Below are 23,131 nucleotides of genomic sequence, written 5' to 3'. Positions count from 1 at the left end.
GACGTAATTAAAGTTATGTTATTACAACCTAAAACCCAGCCTCACTGCAGAGCAGAAATATTGTAGATTACCCAATTAAAACATTGCTTTCATAATAGTAGTGTTTCTAAACACAAACCTATCTTTTCAGGCTAGACACAAGTAACTAAAGTGAGCTGCTTGAGGTACACATTTGAAAGAAAAGGTCACACAGCTTTTGAGGTATCAGATATACTGCAAAAGACCTTGGAATTTATCAGTCCACAGGAAGTAAAACTTCTTCAAATATAGGAAAATGCATGGCCATGCAAAAATCTCTGCGACTAATGAAATGTGTTATCCATGTTTTCAGATATGTTTTACAGATAAATGACACAAAATTTGAACTCTGGCAGATATCCAGAACATTACGTTTGTAGGAATAAAAGGCACCTCATACCAACACTGAAACTTCATCTAAACTGTGAAACGTGCAGGAGGGAGTGTCATGATCTGGTCTCCAGGACACATGGCAATGAAAAATGAATTCAAACTTGTATCAAGGAATTTTAGACGATGATGTCAGGGCTGCAGTTCGTGACTTGATTTATAGGAAGGGCTGGGTGAGGCAGAGAGACGATGACCCAAAACTCACTAATTCAACAAATGGGTGGCTGAAAAAGAAGAAAATTCATCTTTTGGAATTGAAGAGTCCTAACCTTAACCCTGCAGAGATGCTGTGGCATCACATGCACTGTCTATTTTAATGTGGGTACAGATTTGGACTAGAAACCGAATATTTTCCAAACATTCCTATTATAGACATCAGCAGGCTAATGGGCAATTTTATATAGAAATAAAAAAATTCGCAAAGAATAAAAAAAAAAAAAAAACGACATTGCTGTTCTGTCCCCCTTTTTGCTGCATTTTCACTTTAAATAAGTTTAAATAACAGTCCCACTTAACAGTTAAGTGGGACTGTTAAGTAGTGTGCCCCAATGCAGGGAGGCTAAAGAGTTAAACAAGGCAGGCAAAATGGGGTGAATCAAAGAGTCACACTGTTAATGATAAAAGACGGCTGCTAACGATAAAATGTTAAACATCAGATGACAAAACTTTTTCAGCCCCCTGATGAAGTTCCCTGGTAGGGGGGCTCAGCTTTTTCCCTGAAGCCTCATGTTAGCAAGCAGCTCGTATAATGATCCACAAATCCCCCCACAGTGATCGTGACAGACCACGGCCTTCACTTGCTTTTATGTGCTAATCCTTAAAACATGCTTGAAAGAAACAAAACATCTGATGATGGGGCCGAGTCAACTTTTCCACTGATTATCCGGGCAAGGATGTGTGCGGAGTTGGTCTGTAACAGCTTGACACGAGCTGGGTTGCAGCGAAGCTGGAGTCACAGTATAAAATGAAGTCATGCTGAAGGAAGAGAAGTGCACGTCAAGCTCATTTTGCTCTCCGTCTAATGCTGTCTGGGCCTATGTAGTGTGCAGTGACACTCAAACAGCTTTAAATGAGCAGTGAAGCCTTGAGTGTTGATGTGTTATGCCATTTGCCGTTTGCTTCATTTATAACTTATGATATTACTCTTGGTAATGGCGCAGGCCCCTTTGCCAAACATAATGAAACGTGATCAGTAAAAAGAACCTCAAAGTTGGCTGTCGTTTCTGTCTCTGTAAATAAATTTAAGGAAGTTGCAGGAAATCAGATGCTTAAATTTCTTGATCTTACTGCAAATGTGTAACTTTTTCTGAGGCAAATTTCCAAACGGCTAAGTGGAATCTAGCTTTAAAACATTAATCAATAAACTTCAATTAGCATCAGCTAAACATTACAGTATCTGCTACTTTGCAGAGGGCAGACTGTCGGGTAACAGCTTGGTAAATAAAGCCTCTTCCGATAAGTTTCTCTCCTCGTGTTGTTGCGCATAAATCAACACCAAAAATACAGCCAGTTAAAGTGATGCGTTCGAGCCATTTAAGGAGGGGAAATTGATATATATTTAAAAAAAAAACATAATAGTGAGACAGACGTCTTAATAGCCACACAGATATGTTACTTTTTTTATTGTACATCTTTATATATATGATCAACTTTACACTATGAGGACAAATGGAAATGCAGGGTCACCTGCAGTTTGATCATGCTGTACACTGTACAAAAAAATGCAAATTTACTTTTTATTTACATTTTTTTGCTTTGGCCACTACTTCTTACGATGACACCGAATATATGTGGAAACTCTCCACTGTAAACTTGATCGGCAAAATAAAAACAAGCATCTGTCGCAGCAAGTAGAAATGTCCAACATTTTAATTTTCTGTTGAGATTGTATCTATTAAAAATGTATTTTCCAATAAATTGTACTTAAATGTGTCAAACTGTTGCCATTGCTTGAATTGCTGTTGTTTATTAATGATAAATACTCACTTGTAGCGCATTTGTAAATGAGTAAACCTCTGTAAGTTATCGCCACAGGTTAAAAGCAGATAAGTTGCCAGCATCACCAAGACTAACCAGGTCACATCCCTGTGTGTGGCTGCTGCTTTGCCCTCATAGCTGAGAGGTCAAAAACTTCAATACATTTTTTTTGACAAGGTTTTGAGAGATACTTACATAGAGTGAAGTTAAGATAACAAACACTGGAAACATTGGAAAGTGGTCGCTCCTGATCGTGCCATTACTGGGCTGTTTTTGGAGGGACAAGCAATGACATTAATATTTTGTCTGGCTTTTCTTTAGTGTTCAACTGTTTAAGGAAACAATGATTCATTGCTTGCTCCACTCTTCTGTGCTGCTTTGTGAGTGATCTTTGCAGTAATATGAAGCATCAGGCACAATTTGTGGGCCACTTTCAACAGTAAATGTTTGCGTAACTATTAAATCATGAAAACAGGGATTTAAGTAATGAACTGAATACCAAAGGCCTGCTAAGGTTCTGTGTAATTCCTCTGTTGTACTGCCACCACACATCTTTAAGTGGTACTGTACAGCAGCAGGTGCAATGCAAAGCTATTTTGTCCTGAAGCATTAAGCTGTATTTCATTGCTCATACAGCATTACAATTACTTTGATGTTGACCTCATTGCAGCTGTTTATGTTTACAAGCTTTTTCACGAACACAGTTTTACAACACACTTTATTTACTGCAGCTACAGCGGGTTTAATGTATGTTGTCTCATAAAAAACACACAATAAAAGTAGCAGCACATTTACTATTACTCTCTGGTGACTACTCAGTCTTGTCACACATACAGAAGCCCACACAACAAAGAGCTGTTTATATTAAGGCAATGTGTGTTTAGCGGTGATATGTGAATTTATTCTTCACTGCACCAGAGCGATGAAAATGGGGTTTTTGTACAATTTTGTGCGCTTTGAAATCAAAATAAAGACGTACTTACAACAACCTGAGCAATTTTAGAAAACTGCATGCATTTTTTTGTTTGTTAGTTTTGCTTGAAATACTTTGATACATAATTGTAGGATCGCAGCTTCGCCAAATAGAATACCTCACTCAAATCCATATGTGTTTTATCAGTTCAACTAATGCTCATAAAATCCCTAAAAAGACAATTGTCATCACTATTTTATCTGCCTGGAAAAAAAATGTCAAACATCAGCACTATTGGGAAAGCAAGCAGAGTGAAAATCCTGAGTCCTTTGCTAATCAGAATTTCCATTTCCTATCATTTGGGAGTTCTTGATGCAGGATAGCCTATGCTTTTATCCCAGGTGGAGGTTTAATTTGAAGTGAGGCATGGAAATTAAAAAGCCAGCTTATGTCTGCCTGTCAATCAATCGTTATTTCATATGGGAAGCTCTTTCGCTTAGGCGCTGACAAGAGTGAGCCTATTTGATCTGGGCTTTAAAGAGAGGAAAAAGCCCGGATAGCCATCAGAAATCATTTGCTTCTCAGCAGGACGTTCGAGTGCTATCTTGACAGGACACAATCATACTTGGCTTAATGCAGCATCTATCTTGTTAATCTTTTTACCATTATAACTCATTTTTGATTTCAGACTTTTTTCAATCAAAACTTGTTAAAGAGCTTTAAGTTTTTGCTTAAATGAGAGAAGTTTAAGACTCTAGTAGTAGCCAAACCTAAATGTGCGACATAATTAAAGTTATAGCAGTTTTATATTCATTCAATCAGCCCTAAATGCATTGAAGATACACTTATAGGCATAGGTTAAAGTGAACCAGAATGATGTTTCAGCACTTTCAAAAAAGGAGTAATTAAATCCAACAGGCAGATTAATACTTTAAATTCATGTGCTACAGACTGGCTCTGCTTCTAGCTCACTACATGGAGATACTTGGTCAGCGAAAAGTAAATGACATCCTGGACCCTCTTACATCCTCAACACATCCCTTTTTTCCATTCAAATCCTTTTGAACAAATGTAAAGCTGAGGCTGGAGTGCTAGCTAGTTAGCATTGCATCTAGCATCTCGCTAGCTAGCTAGCTAATGAAAAAGATTTAAGATAAACAACTTGCCTGAAATTGTTATTAAAATGGAAAACAATTTCAAATACAACTATTCAAGTATCTAAAGTATCAACAAAGACAAAGTGGCTGTTTTCAGGAGAAGAAAAAAATGTTCTTTCAATTATATATAATATGATTGAAAGAAAGACAGGACAGACAAGGAAGATGAGAGGTTATATTTAAGCGTAATGACTGCTTAAGCTTCTTTCCAAGTAGTGAAACATCTTGCAAAATAAACTGAAGTGTAATAATTTTGTGTTGTTAAAAGGGTTCAATTTAATACAGGTAAAACTGGTGAGTTTGCAATACTGTCCTAAAGTTTACAAAAAGTTGGTGCTGTTAGGGTATATCAGGAGTAGTGGGTATCAATGTATATTCAAGGTGATTGTAGAAAAGTAAATCTAGCTTTTATACTATCAAGGGATTGTAGACCAGCTGCTCTAATATCAGCTTGAATTCAATTGGCTAAATTCACAAAGAGCAGCGAACATTAGAGCAGCAGCATTACAGGTCAGCTGATCACAGCTTGTACACAAAGAAAAATCTACTGGAGCTCATACTGGTTTTTATGTGACTTCATTTTAAGTGATTCATCACCTCACGCTCCACCGCTACACCAGATCTTGGGTTCCCCCACCTGCCAAATACCAGAACCCTGCCAAATCCCACTTTATGCCTGGCTTATAGGTGTGCAGCCGTGTTATTCAAGCTTGTCTTATCCCAAAGCATGCCGCCTTGACACACTCAATATTGGACACACCACTAAGGACAGGCTCTGGGGGCTGAGCTAGAGAAAGTGACTTTTACTTCATTGTGTTTCTAACGTGATATCGTTTCCACAGTTCTCCAAGGGTCAAATATTAAATTTGGTTTCATGATACAAATACAATGTACTTGATTTTTTTTTCCAGTCCTGGCATTTTAAAATAAAAATGACTTTAAATTTGTCTTAAAAGCCAGTCTTCAAACCCTGTTGTTAGGATCGTTTGTCTTTACAAGTCATCCTGTGACATCCGTCCATTCTTCCATTTTCTTAACCATTTACCCACTTCAGGGAAATGGGTCATGTGAGGCCATACAAGTCAAATTAAAACTCAAGTAACTGCTATATGTCATTATTAATATAAAATAAAAATATTCACCCTGCTCTGAATCTACATAGCTCATCTGTAGTGGTGAAAAAAACCCACACCGAAAACAGTCAAATATTTTAAATGTTCATCTGTACTTAAGTGTCATGCTGAGGTCAAGTCTGAAAAGATGGGAAGAAGTACACATCCTTTGAGATCACTAGCACACAACTGCCTCAGAAATGGAATTGCCATAATCGTCATCCACATAAAACATGCATTAAAGAGTATTTAAGAGTCAGCCTACGTCAGTATCATAAAGAGCAAATCCACTTTGAAATATTACTTTGGTCAAGTAAGTGCACTGCATCTACAACCAAGAAGAGGATAGGAAATCATTTGAGCAAAAATTGCGATACCCAGTTTTAAATCCAGTATTTGTACAGGAAAAGTTTTTCACTTGCAGAGCATAATATATGTACAGAGAAAGGATGAGCAAATTGTACTTGTAATTATTGTATACTACAATGCTCGAGCACATTTAGAGCTCTCATATGAACTAACAGGCGCCTGCATGATTGGGAATGATGTATGGCTCAAATTAATTATTCGGATTAGATTGTTAAGTCTATACCAGTGAACGTTCACTAACGTCTGTCGCATGAACAAACAAGAGACTGTCTTTCCCCTTAAATGTTCCTTGACATATGTCGCAGTCAAGTGAAGCAGCATGACTCAGGCTTGTAGACAGACTTGTTTTATATCTAAACCAAATTCACAAAAGAGTAGAGGAAAAATATTTTGAGCTCATTTTCATATTAAATATTGAAGGCACGACACAGTTAGTCAAATAGCACTAAGTAGAAGAAAGAGTTAAACCGTGTCCGTTAAACCTTTTGTATTCTTATGTTTGATTAGCTCCCCTGCAGACTTCTGATTGGAAATATTAAGCATATTAATTTAATTAAAAATATGCTATAGTAGTCTTGTAAAAGCTGCAGTTAGTTAATAATATTCCTAATTTTTCAATAATAGTTCATAATTATCATATAATATCCCTGCTATTCTTTTCAGAAATCACACCCTGCACACAACCTGAACAACGTACTGTTTACAGAATTTCTACCTTTTAAGAAATCACAATACCTGTCTGCCTGTCTTTGCAGTATACACAGTCTTTACTTCACAGAAGTACTCGTGGATGCATTTTTCACGCTCATCTATTTACATTAAAAATTCAGAAGATTAACATTGATTTAAAAGAGAAAAAAAATAATAAAGCAAACAGGACTTGCTATGGATCATTACATTGAAATAATTATAAATCTTCCTGGACTTTTTTCGTTCTAAACTACCCATGGTAGCACTACATTAGCTAATTCAGAACAGCTGTTTAGCTCTTCAGCAAGGACATCTTGTAACAATTTGTCATTTTTATTTCAGTCATTTCTTTATATTCTTTTATTCTTCTCTACAATGCAATGCATCATCTATTGCCAATCCTTTGTGTGTTGCCAAGGTTGCATCTTAATCCCAGGTTACAGACCAAGCGGTGGCCACACCTCTAAAAGGTATATGTCGGCTAAAAGATGACGCTCCATTTAAAAATCACAACAGCGTCATTCCATTTAAACTCAGTTTAATTGCTGGACAGGTACTTAAACGAGATTTAAATGAACGCAGACAGATTAACAGGGACGCTAATGATGTGATGAGGGCTTTTGTCCTTTCTACCCATGTTAAATTTTTCCTTGCATGGGAAGCGCGATGCACAGTTGCAACATGGGAAACTGACAGTACTCTCTGGTACCAGCTGCGATCTACTCCACAGTGCCCTGGGCTACAAAAATGTTAATTGTGCTTCTAATGTGCAATTTTGCAGGCCATAATCTGTAAATATCGCTTAACATCAGTGAAATAAATAAATCAAGCAGAATGACATCTACAACCTCTCTGCCCCAGTTGTCCTTAATAGGCATAGTACTGGTTGCTCCTTGTGCACATTTGCTAAAAAAAGGAATAAAAACTTCTGTTATTATCAAATCATAAAAACAGTTTTTCCTAAACCAATAAATAATATTCACAATGCAACTAAAATAACTACATGTATTTAACTTCTAAAAAACATACAAACTGTTTTAACCTAATTGCAAATACACTAAAGAAAACCCAGACAAATCAAACCAATGTTTGGAAAACCTACAGCTTTTCACAGTCGCTTAAGTGACATTAATGGTACACTCAATAATCATTATTTATTAGTTTAAAAGGAAAATCCATGCACACAAAAAACAGTCTTCTTGTAATTATCCAAAGTTAAGGGTAATAGAGCCTTGGAATATATGCAGACAGACATGCATTATTTTGACAGTAATGCACTAAAATGGCCTATCAACAGCAACAACTGTTCATCTCCCGGAGACAACCTATGCGGCTTATTGCTGTACATTAGGACCTTAAAACACTTCCAGAATCCCATTAATACATCTCATTGCATAAAATTTCCATTTGATTTGTATTCAGAATTTTAGATGACCAGTAGAGCACCAGAAAACCCTCATTATTTCATATTCAATCAATCACTCATCGGCGAGCGCCTGTATTATGCCAGTTTTGGCAGTGTGTGGTTTCATCTTGATTATGGAGATTGGCATTAAAATCAGAGGAACAATGCGGCCTCCTCGCGCATGGCCGTTCTTGAACATGTCACAATTTCATTACTATTGACAAGCTGCATTATAATGTACTTATGTGTCTTGTGCATCTTTATCGGGTTTGAGTCAAATGCTCGAGGCACTTTGAGTCTTCTCATATGTCACCTTATCATGAATGCTGAAGATTCTTCAGTGGCTTTCAAAAACATGCAAAAATAACTGGCAATAGAGAAAGACTTTTAAAAATGTATTAATTTAACCCTTGGAGGAACAATTTAAAATATGATTTTACTTTTTTTTTTTTTTTTCCTCTTCTTAATGCCGCCATTTATACCCTTGAATGTGGATGAAAAGTGAGAACAGTAACAAAGAATTAATATGAATATGACAGTTCTTCAGGTCCGGATTCGTCAGGTTCTTTGATGTCTTCTATAGGGAGAACCAACACTGTTGCTTGGGTTGCTCGGTAAAAAAAAGATAAAACTATATAGGCTATATAGCACTCTGTATCTACTGTGACTGTGTGACTAAGGTCTTAGAAACAACCATCTAAGTTATCGTCTCCTTCTTCAGATTGGTGCATTTCCTAGGTGCTTTAATTGTTGTTTGTAAAAAAGACATTCAGCGTCGCTCGAAAGACGTCATTTAAACTCTTTGCCATGTTACAGCTGTTCCCAAACAGCTGGATCCGCACTTGAACTTTGAATGGAGTGACTGATGAATCAGACGTGCGACAATAAAGGTTATCGTAGTGAACAGTGTCGGTACCGGAAACAACACATCACCATACCGAAAGCGCCGCTGTCACACCGCAGGAATCTTGGCGTGGAGGTGGTGGGGAATGGGTTGCCTTCGTGGTCACAAACTTTTTCAATTTCACTGTCAATTTCCTGGGTAATTACTGGTGCTTTTGATGGACTTTTTATGACACCGGCTCCCCTCCTGCGAGACGCTGTACGTGCTCAGCCGCAACAGGAAGAGGGGGGGAGAAATTTCCCACTTTTGACACCAATTTCCACCTCCCATAAGTGGACCTCGTCACCCCTGATGACCCCTGTAGCAGCAGAATGAATCTGGCCAGTGATGCCAGCTGCACTTTATCTGCACCACTAGGCTGAGCACGGGGTCGACCGGGTTGACCTCGGTGTGCATGCGTTGTTGTGTGTTGCTGTGCGTTTTTCAGTGCAAGGGCTAAGTTTGGGAACTCACACAGCAGTTTTATGTGAACTAAATGTTAAAGTGTTCCAAACTGTACGGCTGGTCAGTAAAAAAACAGAAAAAGAAAGTCCACTGATAATATCTATGATGTATAAATAACAGATAAAAAGGAGCACTTAAACGACTATTTCCTCTTAATCTTTCCAGATCAGCAAGCTTGACAAATCAGCCAACAAGAAAAGGGGGCCAGCACTGAGGGCTTATTGGCCGGCACTGTCTAGATGGCACTCCGTCTAAGGAGATCAGAACACCAAGCACATCTCCCGCGAGATCGACGGGCCGACAAACAGATGAGCCCACAGGCCGAGGGTCACAGATCATTAAAAGCCATCTATCAGCGGCTTTCAAGGCCCCTAATTCCCCCAAATCGAATATTTCCATGTAAATATGTCAAAACAGGAATGAAATTAGCGTGGTAGTTTATTGACTGTGATAAAATCTGAAAAGCACCACTGCACATAATTACATACTTGTCAGAGCCATAAAAATTAGCTTTATTATCAATGGAATGGTTTTGTACAACTTCATTTAGGTCCGATATCTTCCAGATGGGGCTGCTCTCTGCACTTCAGCAGTTTTAATGCACCCCACTCACACACACAGACACACAGTCCCACACACACTCGCTCACGCCATCGTCTTTTTCATCCTTTTATTCCCATGCCGAAGGAATGGGGAAAAAAAAGGAAGTGAAAGAGGAGCTAATGTCTGAGGCAGAGTTGAAGGCCACATCAGCTGTGTTTGATAGCACAAGTTTTTGATCTCATTAATGATACTGGCCTCCATTCTGAACCTAATCGCACGCAAATCAAAAAATTACTGATGTTTAAGATGCCGAGGGTAAAAGGGCGTCTCTTTCATTCCATTTGAGAGATGAAGGCCTTCAACAAGAGGGAGTATTTCAACATATTCTCTCATTGTGCAACTTGTGAATTGCACTGGTACTCCGAGTGTCTCGGGCAGTCTGTTTCTCCTGCGTTTTACTTCTTGCACCCCCACGGCTGGCTCAGTAAAGTTTCTCTAGCGTGTCAGTCGGCTCCACTAACAATTTTAACCCCATCTTTTATTTAGCTTTTCATTATTATTTGTTGCCATTGTCCCGTCTTCTCCTAACTCCATTATCATATCAATTATCATCTCAGTCACACATCCCGATTTCCACTCATATCACATTTACATCAAGTCGATAATGCATCCCTCTTGCTAAATTATTTAGTTAACAACTTGAACTAGAAGCGGGTGATTTATATTTTAAACAGACACCTATTCTTAATGGCAGCTTCTGTTTAATCCTTTAGTAGAGTTGACTTGCTGCAATTTTGTCTCTCTCGACGTGCACATTTTTTCTCTCTCTCAGAGAGCGAACCATTTGCCATTTAGTCAGAAGGCACACACACAGCTACTCATCGAGGTCAAATATACAAAGCCTTTTTAAAAAAGTTTCCTATTTATTTACACATATTGTAGCAAATCAAAGGACAGAACTTGTCCACACCAAGTGAGTCATTGTCATTTAGAGAAAGAGTGTTTCGTGCAAAGTAGGGTAAACCTATACTCACTGGCTATGTTGCTAGGTACACCTGTTTAAATTGAGACCAAATGGAGCATCAGAATGGGGAATAAAGTTAATTTAAGCGACTCTGAATGTGGTATGGATGTGGTACGGGCTAATGGGAAGGCGACAGTAACTCAAATAACCACTCAATACAACCAACAGCCTAGTGCGTCATGTCGCTCAAATCTTCCTGAGCTGGTTTCTTGAACATGACCATGAGTTTAATATACTCAGTTAAGGGGATTTGGGATGTTTTAACAGGTGATTCACAGCCAAAAAAATCTGCAGCAACTGTGTGATGCTAACATATCAACACATATCAATCATGCTTTATCTGTGCCATGAAGAATTAAGACCGTTCTGTAGGTAAAAAGGGGCTCCAATCTCTTAACAGAAAAGTGTACGAATAAAGCAATCACTGAGTGCATGCGTCTGGTAAGGCTTCATGTTTTCATGTAATTGTAAGTCCAGTGTCAGAATTTTAAAAGCAAACAGGGAAAAATGTTATGTTTCGGATTTCAGACCCAAAAGCAAGACACAGAAAACAAGCTAGTGAGATAAAGAACAATTGAACACTAGCTGGTAAACCAACAGAAGAAAATCCAACAAGCAAACAAAGCAAAAAACCCCAAAAGGTAGCAAAAATATACAAACAAATACAGACACATGAGGAGGCAAGCTGTGAAGGAAGATGGAGCAAGTGTTGGTGAACAGGTAGGATGACAGAGTGACTGACAACTGACACTGGAGAAAGAAAGGACTATAAATACATGAGTTGCTGGTGATGAATCTGGACAGGTGAACATACTTTTCATCCATTTCTAACAATTTCTATTTTAATAATGTTCAATCTTCACCCAACATGTTCATAAAAAACATATAAAATGTTATATAAATATGTAAATATTATAAAATAAAGTATGCAAAGTTGTGTTTAAGCTCAAATAAGGAGCAACCGTGTACATCCTATAGGTACTTACTACTTGGTTGAATTACAGCTTCCTCTTTCTTAACTCCTCCGAAGCGCAAAGATGCATACAGCTTACATACAAACACAAGACACACTTGTCTTGTTTGTGCATGTTTCGCTTCTAAAAACAACCCCATCAGAATATCACCTCTCTGAGATATTAAGTGGCCCAAGTGCTGATACAACTGTTAAGGAAATCACCCTTATGTCGAGCTCCTTTGAGAAATAGCGCCTTTGCACGGGGAATTCGTTTGATGGAGGTATCTCATTACCTTTTTAAAAGATAGAAAAAAAGCCCAGCAACCTAGAAATAGTGATTATTAGACGTTAATGCGTCTCCCTGGTTGCGTATCCCTGGCATTCAAAATTCAATAGCTTAACCTCGTCCTAATGAATGTATTAATGATGTTTGTGCTCTTGAGAGTGACTTTCCAGGTTGTTTGCAGACACAAGAGTGTTTTAAAATGAATTCTCCATTCTAATATACTTTTGTTAATGCCTCTCCTGTGTGCTGTGATAACTTCTTTAAAGCCTCTCAAATTGCTACATGTAGCAGAACTTTCACAGGAAGTGCGACATTTAAAGGTCAGGCTTTAAGTTTAAGAATCTAATGGTAATATAAATGCTCAGACTTTTATGATCAGCCTACTTAATATATTTAGGTTTTTGGAAAAGCTCTAGTCACATTTAAATTAAATTTAAATTACACATCTAAATTAGGCATGCAAACTAATGTATTACAGCTGATGATCACAATTGCATGATTAATAAAGTCATTTTTATTAATGGGGTTACTGTTGTTTTATTGCTCTCAGCCTGTATTTTCCTTACACGTCCAATAAATATCAGTGATCACGATCCTTTGCACAAAAACACCCTAACCCTGAGTGTAGAGCATTTTTGGTTTTTTTGCTTAGTGGTCCCCCAACAATCTGAAAACTGAAAATAATTAACTTTAAAATACTGCATCACTTGTCAGTGTCTCTTCCTCAAAATGTGGGCGTTACCATATCAATGGTATCAATAATGAAGGAGAACCAAACTCTGAAGAAGCTGGTTAATCTAACCTGGCGACAAAAAGCTTCTTAGCAGCACTTTAACAATGAGATGGTAAATGGCCTGTATTTGTATAGCGCTTTTACTTCGTCCCTAAGGACCCCAAAGCGCTTTACACTACATTCAGTCATCCACACACTGGTGATGGCAGCTACATTGTAGCCACAGCCACCCTGGGGCGCACTGACAGAGGCGAGGCTGCTGGACACTGGCGCCACCTCTGACCACAACCAGTAGGCAACGGGTGAAGTGACTTGCCCAAGGACACAACGACGAGACTGTCGGAGCCGAGGCTCGAACCGGCAACCTTCTGATTACAAGACGAACTGCCAACTCTTGAGCCACGATCGCCCATCAGATCAGACATTAATATTGTAGTCATGTGTATGTGGCTTTAGGATCCCTGAAGAGTTTCAGTTTTTGTCTCGTCTGGACACAAGGGTCTTTTACAATTTTTTAAAATATCATTTTTTAAGGATATCCTAACTAATTTATTAAAGAGGAATAGCCAATAAGAGTGTTGGCTAAAGGGAGGCCTTGGTCACAGAAGCCTAGAGACTGGCTGGAGACCCCCTGGCAACCTCTGGTCATTAGGGAATAAAGTGTATTGGCAGACTGGTTGGCTAGTAGTTGCTGGATAATGCTGGGCAAACTTGGGTAAAACTGGGTAAAGAGGGCGCTGCACCAAAAAAAAAAAAAAAAAAAAAAAAAACACCTTTGGAAACTTCCAGATTCTCATAGTTCTTTGTAGTTTGCATGATAGATGCCAACTGCTCTGCAAACAGCAGCCATTGTACTTGAGCACAGTGTGGATCAAACTGAAACTGAAGAATATTTGCTTGCAAAGTAAAAGCTGTTCCTTAATGCAATGCAGTCCAGTGTATTTTTCTGTTTGTACCACACTTTTCACAATTCGACCACTGCTTGGTGAGCAGTACGCAAATGTTTGCAGGCATGTCAGTATCTACCATGCAAACTGTTGGACACCATAGCAACCTGCTAGCAACCAAAACAACGACATGGATGGGGTTTTTCCCGGGGATTGACTGGGGGTTTGTTCACTTTTCAGTCTTGAACTGAGGAGATACATCAATGACTAGTGCTAGATAAATATGACTTTTTTGAACTGTAAAGTTGCAGAAGAATGTCCCCCCTAAACTGTGCAATAATGCTATATATGTAGTAGTGCTTTTAGTATTATGCACTACCCTGCTTACTTTGCATAAAGCCCATAGAAAAGGTTATCATACGTGGAAACAGTTTTCAGAGTACAAAACTGGCTCATGATAATTGCAGGTGCCCAGTTATTTATACTCTACAGGATCTTCTTCACTGACCGAGGGGCCCCAGAGATTACGATTTGCATTCTCTTTGGGACAATGAAATATATTAAATCTAAACTTTAAAAATAAAAAGAGAGAGAAAGAGAACATTTAAATGTAAACCCAGTGTAAATATACCGCCTATCTCAGTCATATACAGCGTCTGTTGCTGATAACAAGCACAACGTTGATGGTACAATAACAAGGCTTGACGTGAATGTCGAACCTTTCATGGAACACATCTCTCCAGCTTCTGGGAATAACAGCGTGGAAGTAACCTCCTAATAAACCTCCCTTTCTCCTGTAGACAACAATCACAACAACATCTATCTCTAATTTATGCCACTTCTACGAGAGTCAAGTAACCAGAAACTATACGCATCAAAGTCATACAGTAGCAGAAATCATTAGACGAGGAAACACTGGAGATAATTTTAGTCTCTGCTTTATATAGTAAGCAATGAGAAGCCAGCATGCCTCTACAGTCATTAGTCACAGAGGAGGGGGATTACTAATACTATCACTTGATTTGACTAATGTTCCTATTTGAAAGGGTTCTTCCACTTGTTTGTCCTTCGCAACAGTGACAGAGAGCTGAAACAAACATCTATCCACTGCGCTGTTTCTGTAGTCACCCTCTATTTCAGATGACCATTTCCCCAGATCCTTCTGCTCCCACTTGTCTAATTACCATAGAAGTATTTTTTCAAACACCCCCTCCATCTTTCCTGAAGGAGACCACATGCAACTATAATTGCCTCCCTCATTAGTTATGTTTTCACAAGACGGGATAGGGGGCAATTAATTTTATCACTTAATTTTGTCACCGTTATTTCCACCGCCTTAGTACTGATGTGTCCACCGCGGCCGGAGCCATTTTTCAGGAAAATTAATTGACGAAGCAGTAAAATTTATCAACATATCACCAGATTAGGCGACAAATTGATGCAATGAGGGAATCAATTGTGTTTCTGTCATCGGGGTAAAACAGCACAACCCAGAGCAGAGCTGGACCAGCTAGACCACTGTGAGAGTGACTTCTGTGGCAGGTGCTGTGATTTATGTTTTTATTTAGACAGGGGGCATAAATCAGAATGAGTTACAAGTATGTGCTACCTCCCCCTGAGAATCGCACAACCCGCTGCACAAAGCACATGCAGCACATACAAAGTTGAGACGCAGACACCGACACGAGAGCGAACAAAGATAAAATCAAAGACATCCACAAAAAACAACAGAAAAAAATCAATAAGAAAGAATAAGGCAAAGAATGCTGAATAGATCAACAGCAGCAAAAACAAATACTAGTGAAGGATGAAAAATGTGTATTAGGGAACATTTTGGAATGAAGAATAAAGAATGGCTGCTATTAGCGTTGTCGCCACTCTGGAATTTTTAACTTAAAAAATATTGATGCCATTGGGTAAAAAAAAAAAAAAAAAGAATTGCCGCAACACCCGGGGGTATGAATTGTCCTCGATAAAAGATAAAGACAGTGCTGTAACATGACATGTGATGAGAAGCAGGCACACTGCGTGAGTGACCCACTGAATGAGAGGAGGCCGGGCTCTCTGGGCAGTGCGTTGTTCGAGTCAACTTGACAGAAAGCACGGCTTGTCACAGTAATGATGCAAGTTAAAAAGTTTCAAATACTCTAAGATCAATATGTTTGGATCAATGGACAACCCTGCCACAATTATTCTTCTTTGAAAACAGATGCATTATTGGCACTCGATCTAGGCTACAATTAATTCTTATTTTCTTCATTAATTAAGACAAATGGTGAAAGCACCCTTCGCGATGGCCAGGAAATGTAAGAAGTCATGTTTTAAAGGCTTGTTTTGTCTGATCAACAGTTCAAAACGTGGTTCATGTGTCCATCATCTGAATACAGAGAGTCACATGCACACCATTCCTAATGCCTCAGCTCTGTGCTTTGTCCTAAAAGAGAAAAGAGCATAAAAGCAGGTAGTAAGGAATATTTTTAAGGTAGATCAAGGTCATGAAACCTATGCTCATTAGGGTAAATAAAAGGAATAAAGAAGAATATCTGAAGCATTTAAACATTTTCGAGTCCACTGTGCGACCCTGTCTCTACATGTCTGTAAAACGCTTTTGGGGTTGTGACCCTCCAGTTGAGAAACAGTATCCTGCTGTAGCACGTGGCCCCACGGTGTGCTCTGTATTTAATCAGCGAAACATCAATGAAACTGTTTTTGTGACAGTTAGTCTATCAAAAACATTCAGCTGATCTCATTCAATACATCAGCATGCGGAGAGAACAATTTGAGGACAAAATGAGCAGAGCGGCATCACCTACTGTTCCGTCCTCTCAGGAGTGCACACATTTTGTCCTCAGCAGAGGAAAGAGCACGACACATGAGAGAGAGAGGAGAAGATAAAAAAAAAAAAACAGTATAACACAGCGTCTAGAGGAGCAAGCATGAGAATTGCTTGGGCGCCGGGACTGTCATGTCTGTATAAACAGGCATTGATTTTTCTGTCCAGCCCTGGCACCTTAGCCATTTATTCTCAGCTTTGTGGCTGGGGCCCAGCGGGGGTGGAGAAATTCTGTTACAGTCCAGTTGGGCCCTTGAGGCCTGTGTGTGAGAATAGATTTCACCTGTAAACGAGGAGAGGGACTGGAGCCACTTAACAAGGGCAGCTTGTGTCACCAGAGGGCAGGATGGGTGAAGTCACACTGGGTGGATAATGCTGCAGAGAGACAGCGAGAATGAAAGGCAAAAAGAAAGCAGAAAGAAGGACGTGATTGATACTGCTGAAGACGAAGAAAGAGGAAAAGGTGTTTTTATAGAAGAAGAGAAAGAAAAAGGATAAATTTTCCACGTGACATGATAAATAAAAGCCATCTCTATCCTGCAGGGTGCAGTTCTCAATAATACTTCAGTGAGGGAATAAGACGCTTGTTATCCAAGTCAGCACAATTAGTAGCTCCATCTTAGACTTTAGCTAACCAGGAGCTCCAGCCCTCGGCGACAAACTGCACAAACTCAAGTGACGGTCAGAAGTCAAGGCCAGTCCAGTCTGTGCTGTCATCAGTCGAGAGGCGAGAAATAAACATGGAAAGAAAAGATTCAGTTTTCATAATATTGTTTTTTAATTATTCTATCTCATTATTAAATATATTGTTTCATTTGTATAGTATGGTAATACTTGCTTCTGGCTCTTTCTCTACTATCCAGACCAATTCAGTTCTATTTATAGCTGCAGCTCACCAAAACAATCATCTCTCAATGTAAAGGTTTTTATTAGTGCTGACTTTTATTTTCTTTTTAGGGGTGATATTCAACAATAAAGAAGACGTCTTTGTTAGTTTCTTTTTGTAACTTACTGGAATGTTGACATTCATTGGGCTATAGATGAATTTCACAATGTTTTTTTGAGTTTTTACTACCCAGTCCAATTCACTTTGAAAAACTGCAGCCCTAGATACAGCATCATACCCTGATTGCATACATCCCCCAAACATTACAACCCAGTCCTCTACATTCATTGAAAGAAACCACGTTGACTTAACACATTTATTTCATCCACCTTTTGATTTACCACCTGCTCGGAGAGTCCAACTTACACGAGCTGGGACGCTGAATTTATTTTATGTGTTCTGCCTTTTTTCCAACTTGGAGTGCATGTGGGAATTGTGGTGCAAACTTGTTAGGCAGGGAGCCACATAAGAAAAATGAAAGTACTTTTGTATACCTGGCAGTTCTGCAGAAGTCAAGAAAGAGCAAAAATCCAGGACACTGAGTTTGCTACATTTAGGAAAAAGGTCACTTACTTTGTAACTTTAGATGTTAAGTGATTTAATACAGATTTTATTTTCCAAAAATGACTAACACAGTCAAATACATGGATTAACCTCAGTTTCATGGGGTTATTTTGACTAAATACATCAGACTGTCTTTTATGGATAAATGGATACATGTTGGGTACAATATATACAGGTCTTGCATTCCTGATTGTTTTCTTTGTTCTCTCAGTTCACGTTTATGCGTTTTGTGTGAGAGGACATCTGTCATGTGTTATGCCAATATTCCTGGCCTTTGACTCATATTAGCAGGTTGCAATGCAGTATATTTTCAATTAGGATTTAAGCTTGATAAAGTACTATTGACAAGAGTGAATTGATTTTGTTGTAACTCTCTCCTTTCACCATTGTCCGATTGATTAACTTGTTTTGATGTCGGACAGCACCGTATACCTCTGCTCTCCAATTGCTGCTACATCTGTACTGTTATCTGCACAAAACTGAAGAATAAACCAACAAAAGAAGAAGGAAGCTAAATATTACACCAGGAAGAACATGCTGAGGCAGGAGGAAGTGATAACAGCTTTAAAACATTACGTTTTGTTATATGAAAAGTTATCATGTTTTCCTCAAAATTGAATCGTGATGCAAAGTACGTGCTATCATTGGGATCGCCGCTTGAATTGAAACAAATTCCTTTGACTCATTCAGGCTTTTCAAAATGTACCTGTCGGCATAGTTTCACATTTATAACAAAAACTCAAAAAAAAGTCCTGCATTCGTTTTTGCGTTAGTGGAAACAGGCAGCTTCAACATCACGGGAACCTGTAATTGAGAGGAATTAAAGACAAACAGTGAGTTTTAACTCTCGTGTAGGCCCGCACGCACACATCAGCTGCTCTGTGAAGTTTCAGCAGAGAGTGACAGTAATGATAGTGTGTGAAGGTTAACTCCAAGAGAAACCGAAGCGCTCCCGCTGAATGGGAAGGAGAGGGGCAGATTTGAAAAGTACTTATTAGTCAAACTGGGTAACGCCGCCGCCTGCAAAGTATAATCAAATCAGTCTATACACCTAGTTCCAACATAGCATCTGAGATGCAACCGGCTCTGCAACCTTGACAGGAGGGTTATTTTTACTGATATGTTGCCTGCCTATTGTCTTGTGCATGTATTGAAAATGGCGGCGTCAACAAAAGGAAATAAATACAATGAAGGATGAATGCGCTCAGGAGGGTGTCGCTGGGAAGGAGGGATACAAGAAGCAATTATGAACATGCGTTCCTTGTGTTTTTATTTCTCTGCCCTCGAGTTAAGCACCCAATTGTTTGTGGAATACATAGACTGCCATGCAATTTTAATGACCCCCAGCACGCGTATATTTCCTGATTCACTTCTCATCGGCCCCCGATTTTTATTTAGAACCAAAAAATACTCCCGACTTGTCTCCTTTGTGATCAATACGTGGTGTCTTGGAATGAGGCAACCGGTTTTAATATGATTTTATGAGATCAGATAGCTCCCTTTGATCCCCGCCACGATTCGTCTGATCTCCTATATCCGACAGGCTCCAGTGTTCATATGCATATTACATCTAGGAACACGGGGAATGGAGAAGAAATATGTGATAGGAAAAACAACACTGTCCCTCTTCAAGGATGTGTTTGTTAACCAGAATTAATAGAAAAACCTCCAGGTGTTATTGTTGTTGTTGGTTGGTGCTGGTGTTTTGTTTTAGCTGGCACTGCTGCTTGTGAGAAGTGCACATCAAGCAAATTAACACTTGCAGCTTTGTCCTTAATTGCACATATGAGAAAAGCAGTGGCTTAGGGAATGTTGTATGTAAATAAGGTTTTATTTTGTTTTGTTTGCTGCTGGTGTTTCATCAAAAAAAGAAGTAAAAAAACAAAACAACAACAACAAAACCACTTAGTTCCTGTATTTAATAATTTTGGGTATTCAGTGTATAATAGGACATTAAAACCTGACCAGCACTCATACTTCACAAGGAAACTTTATAAACAAAAGATCAATGACTACGTTTAATTGAATTATTTGATGAACAGCATTGTTCATATTTTGCAAGATACAATTAAAACACACAGATCCACAGCACTGATAATGGCTTTGTGTGTATCCATTAAACTAGGGATGTCTAACCTGAACCTAATGTGAATTATACTACGAGTCCTAGTACAAATACTACAGCTCAAGGTCCTAATAGCATATTCAAAAAAGCTCTTTAAACCACATGAAACGGCTCATTTAAGCCATTAATCCCAATACAATCCAGTACAGAAATCAGTATCCCAGGATATGTGGTGCATACAGTAGCGACTAACAAATGTTACCACAGCCCCCCCAAAAATCAACTCATAATAATCCATCGAGGTGACTGTAGCTCAGGTGGTAGAGCAGGTCAACTACTAATTGGAAGGTTGGTGGTTCAATTCCTGTCTGCTCCAGTTTGCATTCCATATATCTTTGAGCAACCCCACAAATGTGACTATATGTTAGTGCTTGTGTGAATAAGCCGAGCGCTTTGAGTGCTCAGACAGAGTACAAAAGTACTATATAAGAACCAGTCCATTTACCACACCAACAGAACTACATGTCTCCAGTCTTGTGTGTCTTTTCTAGTTCAGCGTTACCAGCAACTCTGCACACAGATCAGAATTTATTCACGGCGATGAACTGGAACGTACATTCACAGCCACTTTATTAGGGACACCAGGTCAATCACCAATCTGATGCAGGTCTAACACAGAGAGACAGACACACTCACATTCACACCTGTGGGCAAGTTATTATTGTAGGGTCTTTATCATACCTTCACACCTTAAAGTGAGGTGACTGTTGTTGTGATTTGGTGCTATATAAATAAAATGTAATTTACTTTTGAATTAACCTAACCCCAGTAACTGCATATCATGCAAACATGGAAAGGACCCAGCCAGATGGTGAAGTCCAACTCACGAGCTTCTCAGAGTGAGGTAGAACCTCACCGCTGTGCTGCCCCTGCAATATTCAATAGCTGTGAACAATATGAAAGCACGGCTCCATGGTTCAGGCTGATTCCGGCTACGCACACATCATGTCACAAATGACAAAGGGTGGCCTCCACAGTCACCAGATCTCAACCCAACAGAACACCTTTGGGATGTGGTGGAACAGGAGATTTCCTTTTGTAATCTTTTATAACACATCCCCTCAAATTTTGCTCATAAACAACTTTTGCCTATTGACCATAAAATATATGTTTCCAAAAAGGTTATACCATTATTTAATAATCGCAATTCAGGAGTGAAAATGACAGCCTTTCGGTCTGTCATTAAGTGCATTCACTGAACGATGTATCATTTCTGTGTTCACACAAATGCACATGTTTAACTTCAGGAAAGGCTGTGTGGGAAACTGCTAGTGGTAATAAGGAGGTGATAGCATCAAAGCTTGCCACACTTAAAAAAAACACTACAATGAAGAAATAGTAAATATCCCTCGGCCACATAGTTCAGATACTTAATTGCCTTCCCAAGCTCGAGTGCAGTAAATAATTAAATTTTAATTTCTGCTCTCGCCATTGTATTTCCCTAGCTCGTGTTCAGGTGAATATCTGGATTATTTGTTCATTATAATCACTTATTGTCTCAGAGGTTTGCAATTACATTGAAGGTGCAAACCAGATCCGTCATCGTCACAAATACCTCCGAGCAAGATCTCAAATCATGTCACCAAATGAAACAGATACATAAAATTTACTAATTTTACATAAATCCATAAACTGCGACCTCTTGTGTTACCCATATTTAATGATGTGTGCACAGGAGTGACGTGGACTATCATTACCAGGTTATGAAACCTGTCGTATGCACCGAGGCAGTTTTATGAATGTATACGATAGCTGTCGTTAAATGTCATTTGTTATTTTGTTCAGGTTTAATGTGAGGTTTCAGATGTGTCTTTTTTATGATAGCTTGACATTTGAAGTCTGAAATGTGGATGCATTTTGCTTTTTTGTAAGAGAGCCTTGATCAAAGATGTGCACCCTGTCTCCAGTACAAGCAGAGAGAAAAACATTTTACGACCACTACTGAACGCTTTATTATGAATGGACCTTAACTTGTACCTAATTCATCAACTGGGTCATCAGATGTGTTCATTTGTCTTGTTAACAGCTTGGCAATAATATAAAATGAAGTAACAGACACACGCTCTGTGGATCTGAATCAACCTCACTCTATGTATTGTGGCCACAACTCTTTGAATTGAGGTGTTTTCAGTCCCAGTGCCACAGGTGTATAACATCAAGCACCTAGCCATGCAGTCTGCCTTTACAAATATTTGTGAAAGAATGGGTCGTCTTTAAGAGCTGACTGAATTCAAGCTTGTTATTGTAACAGGATTTCACTTTTGCAACAAGACAGTTTGTGAAACGTTGTGAAATCTTCCCTACTGGACACTCCATGGTAAACTGCGAATGACAATAACAGTATCTCAGCTACAAAGTGGTCGACCACATAAAGTTAAATGGACTGATTCTTATATAGTGCTACTCTCCCAGAGTACTCAAAGCGCACTATACAACATGCCACATTCACCCAGTCACACCGATTCTCACAAGCACTTTCTCTAAACTTAGCACTATCTAACCACATTCACACACACATTCATACTCCGATGGAGAGGAAAGCAACTTGGCATTAGTATCTTGCCCAAGGACACTTGGCATGCAGACTGGAGGAGCTAAGAATCAAACCACCAACCTTCCAATCAGTCGGTGACCTGCTCTACCTCCTGAGCTACAGCCACCCTGCAAAGTTAAAGCGTTGGGTTGCCAAGCGCTAAGGCTAAATTTAAGGTGTTTTATGATTTAACATAAACCCTGGTGAAATTCTTTCAGCGTTACAATACTTTAAACAGTACCATGATGCACCGTATGAATTTTCACATTGTTATTATCTATAGTAAAGCAACGTTTGGATTTTTACAAAGAAAAAATTTGGACTCACTGAGTAAATATAAACCTTTCCACATGATGGGGGAAATGACATTTCTTTCATCAATC

At 39.0% G+C, this 23,131-nt stretch overlaps 1 protein-coding gene across 3 annotated transcripts in view; it reads right to left on the bottom strand.

The window, feature by feature from the left end:
* LOC146643770 (teashirt homolog 1-like) overlaps positions 1 to 23,131 on the bottom strand; it is a 173,715-nt gene that overhangs the window by 101,304 nt on the left and 49,280 nt on the right. The window contains exon 3 of one of the 3 annotated variants that reach the window (XM_085395898.1): positions 16,924 to 17,015. The exons of the other annotated variants lie outside the window; for them this stretch is intronic. The gene's annotated coding sequence lies outside the window, so the exon portion shown is untranslated. The remainder of the gene's footprint in view (positions 1 to 16,923; positions 17,016 to 23,131) is intronic. 3 annotated transcript variants of the gene reach the window in all.

Source organism: Rhamphochromis longiceps, linkage group LG22 (genome assembly GCF_057381845.1).
Source record: "Rhamphochromis longiceps isolate RC_006_pf linkage group LG22, R_longiceps_female_GT1.1, whole genome shotgun sequence".
Lineage (NCBI taxonomy): Eukaryota > Metazoa > Chordata > Actinopteri > Cichliformes > Cichlidae > Rhamphochromis > Rhamphochromis longiceps.
Note: the sequence above shows the minus strand (reverse complement) of the source record. Positions and strands in the feature narration are given on the sequence as shown.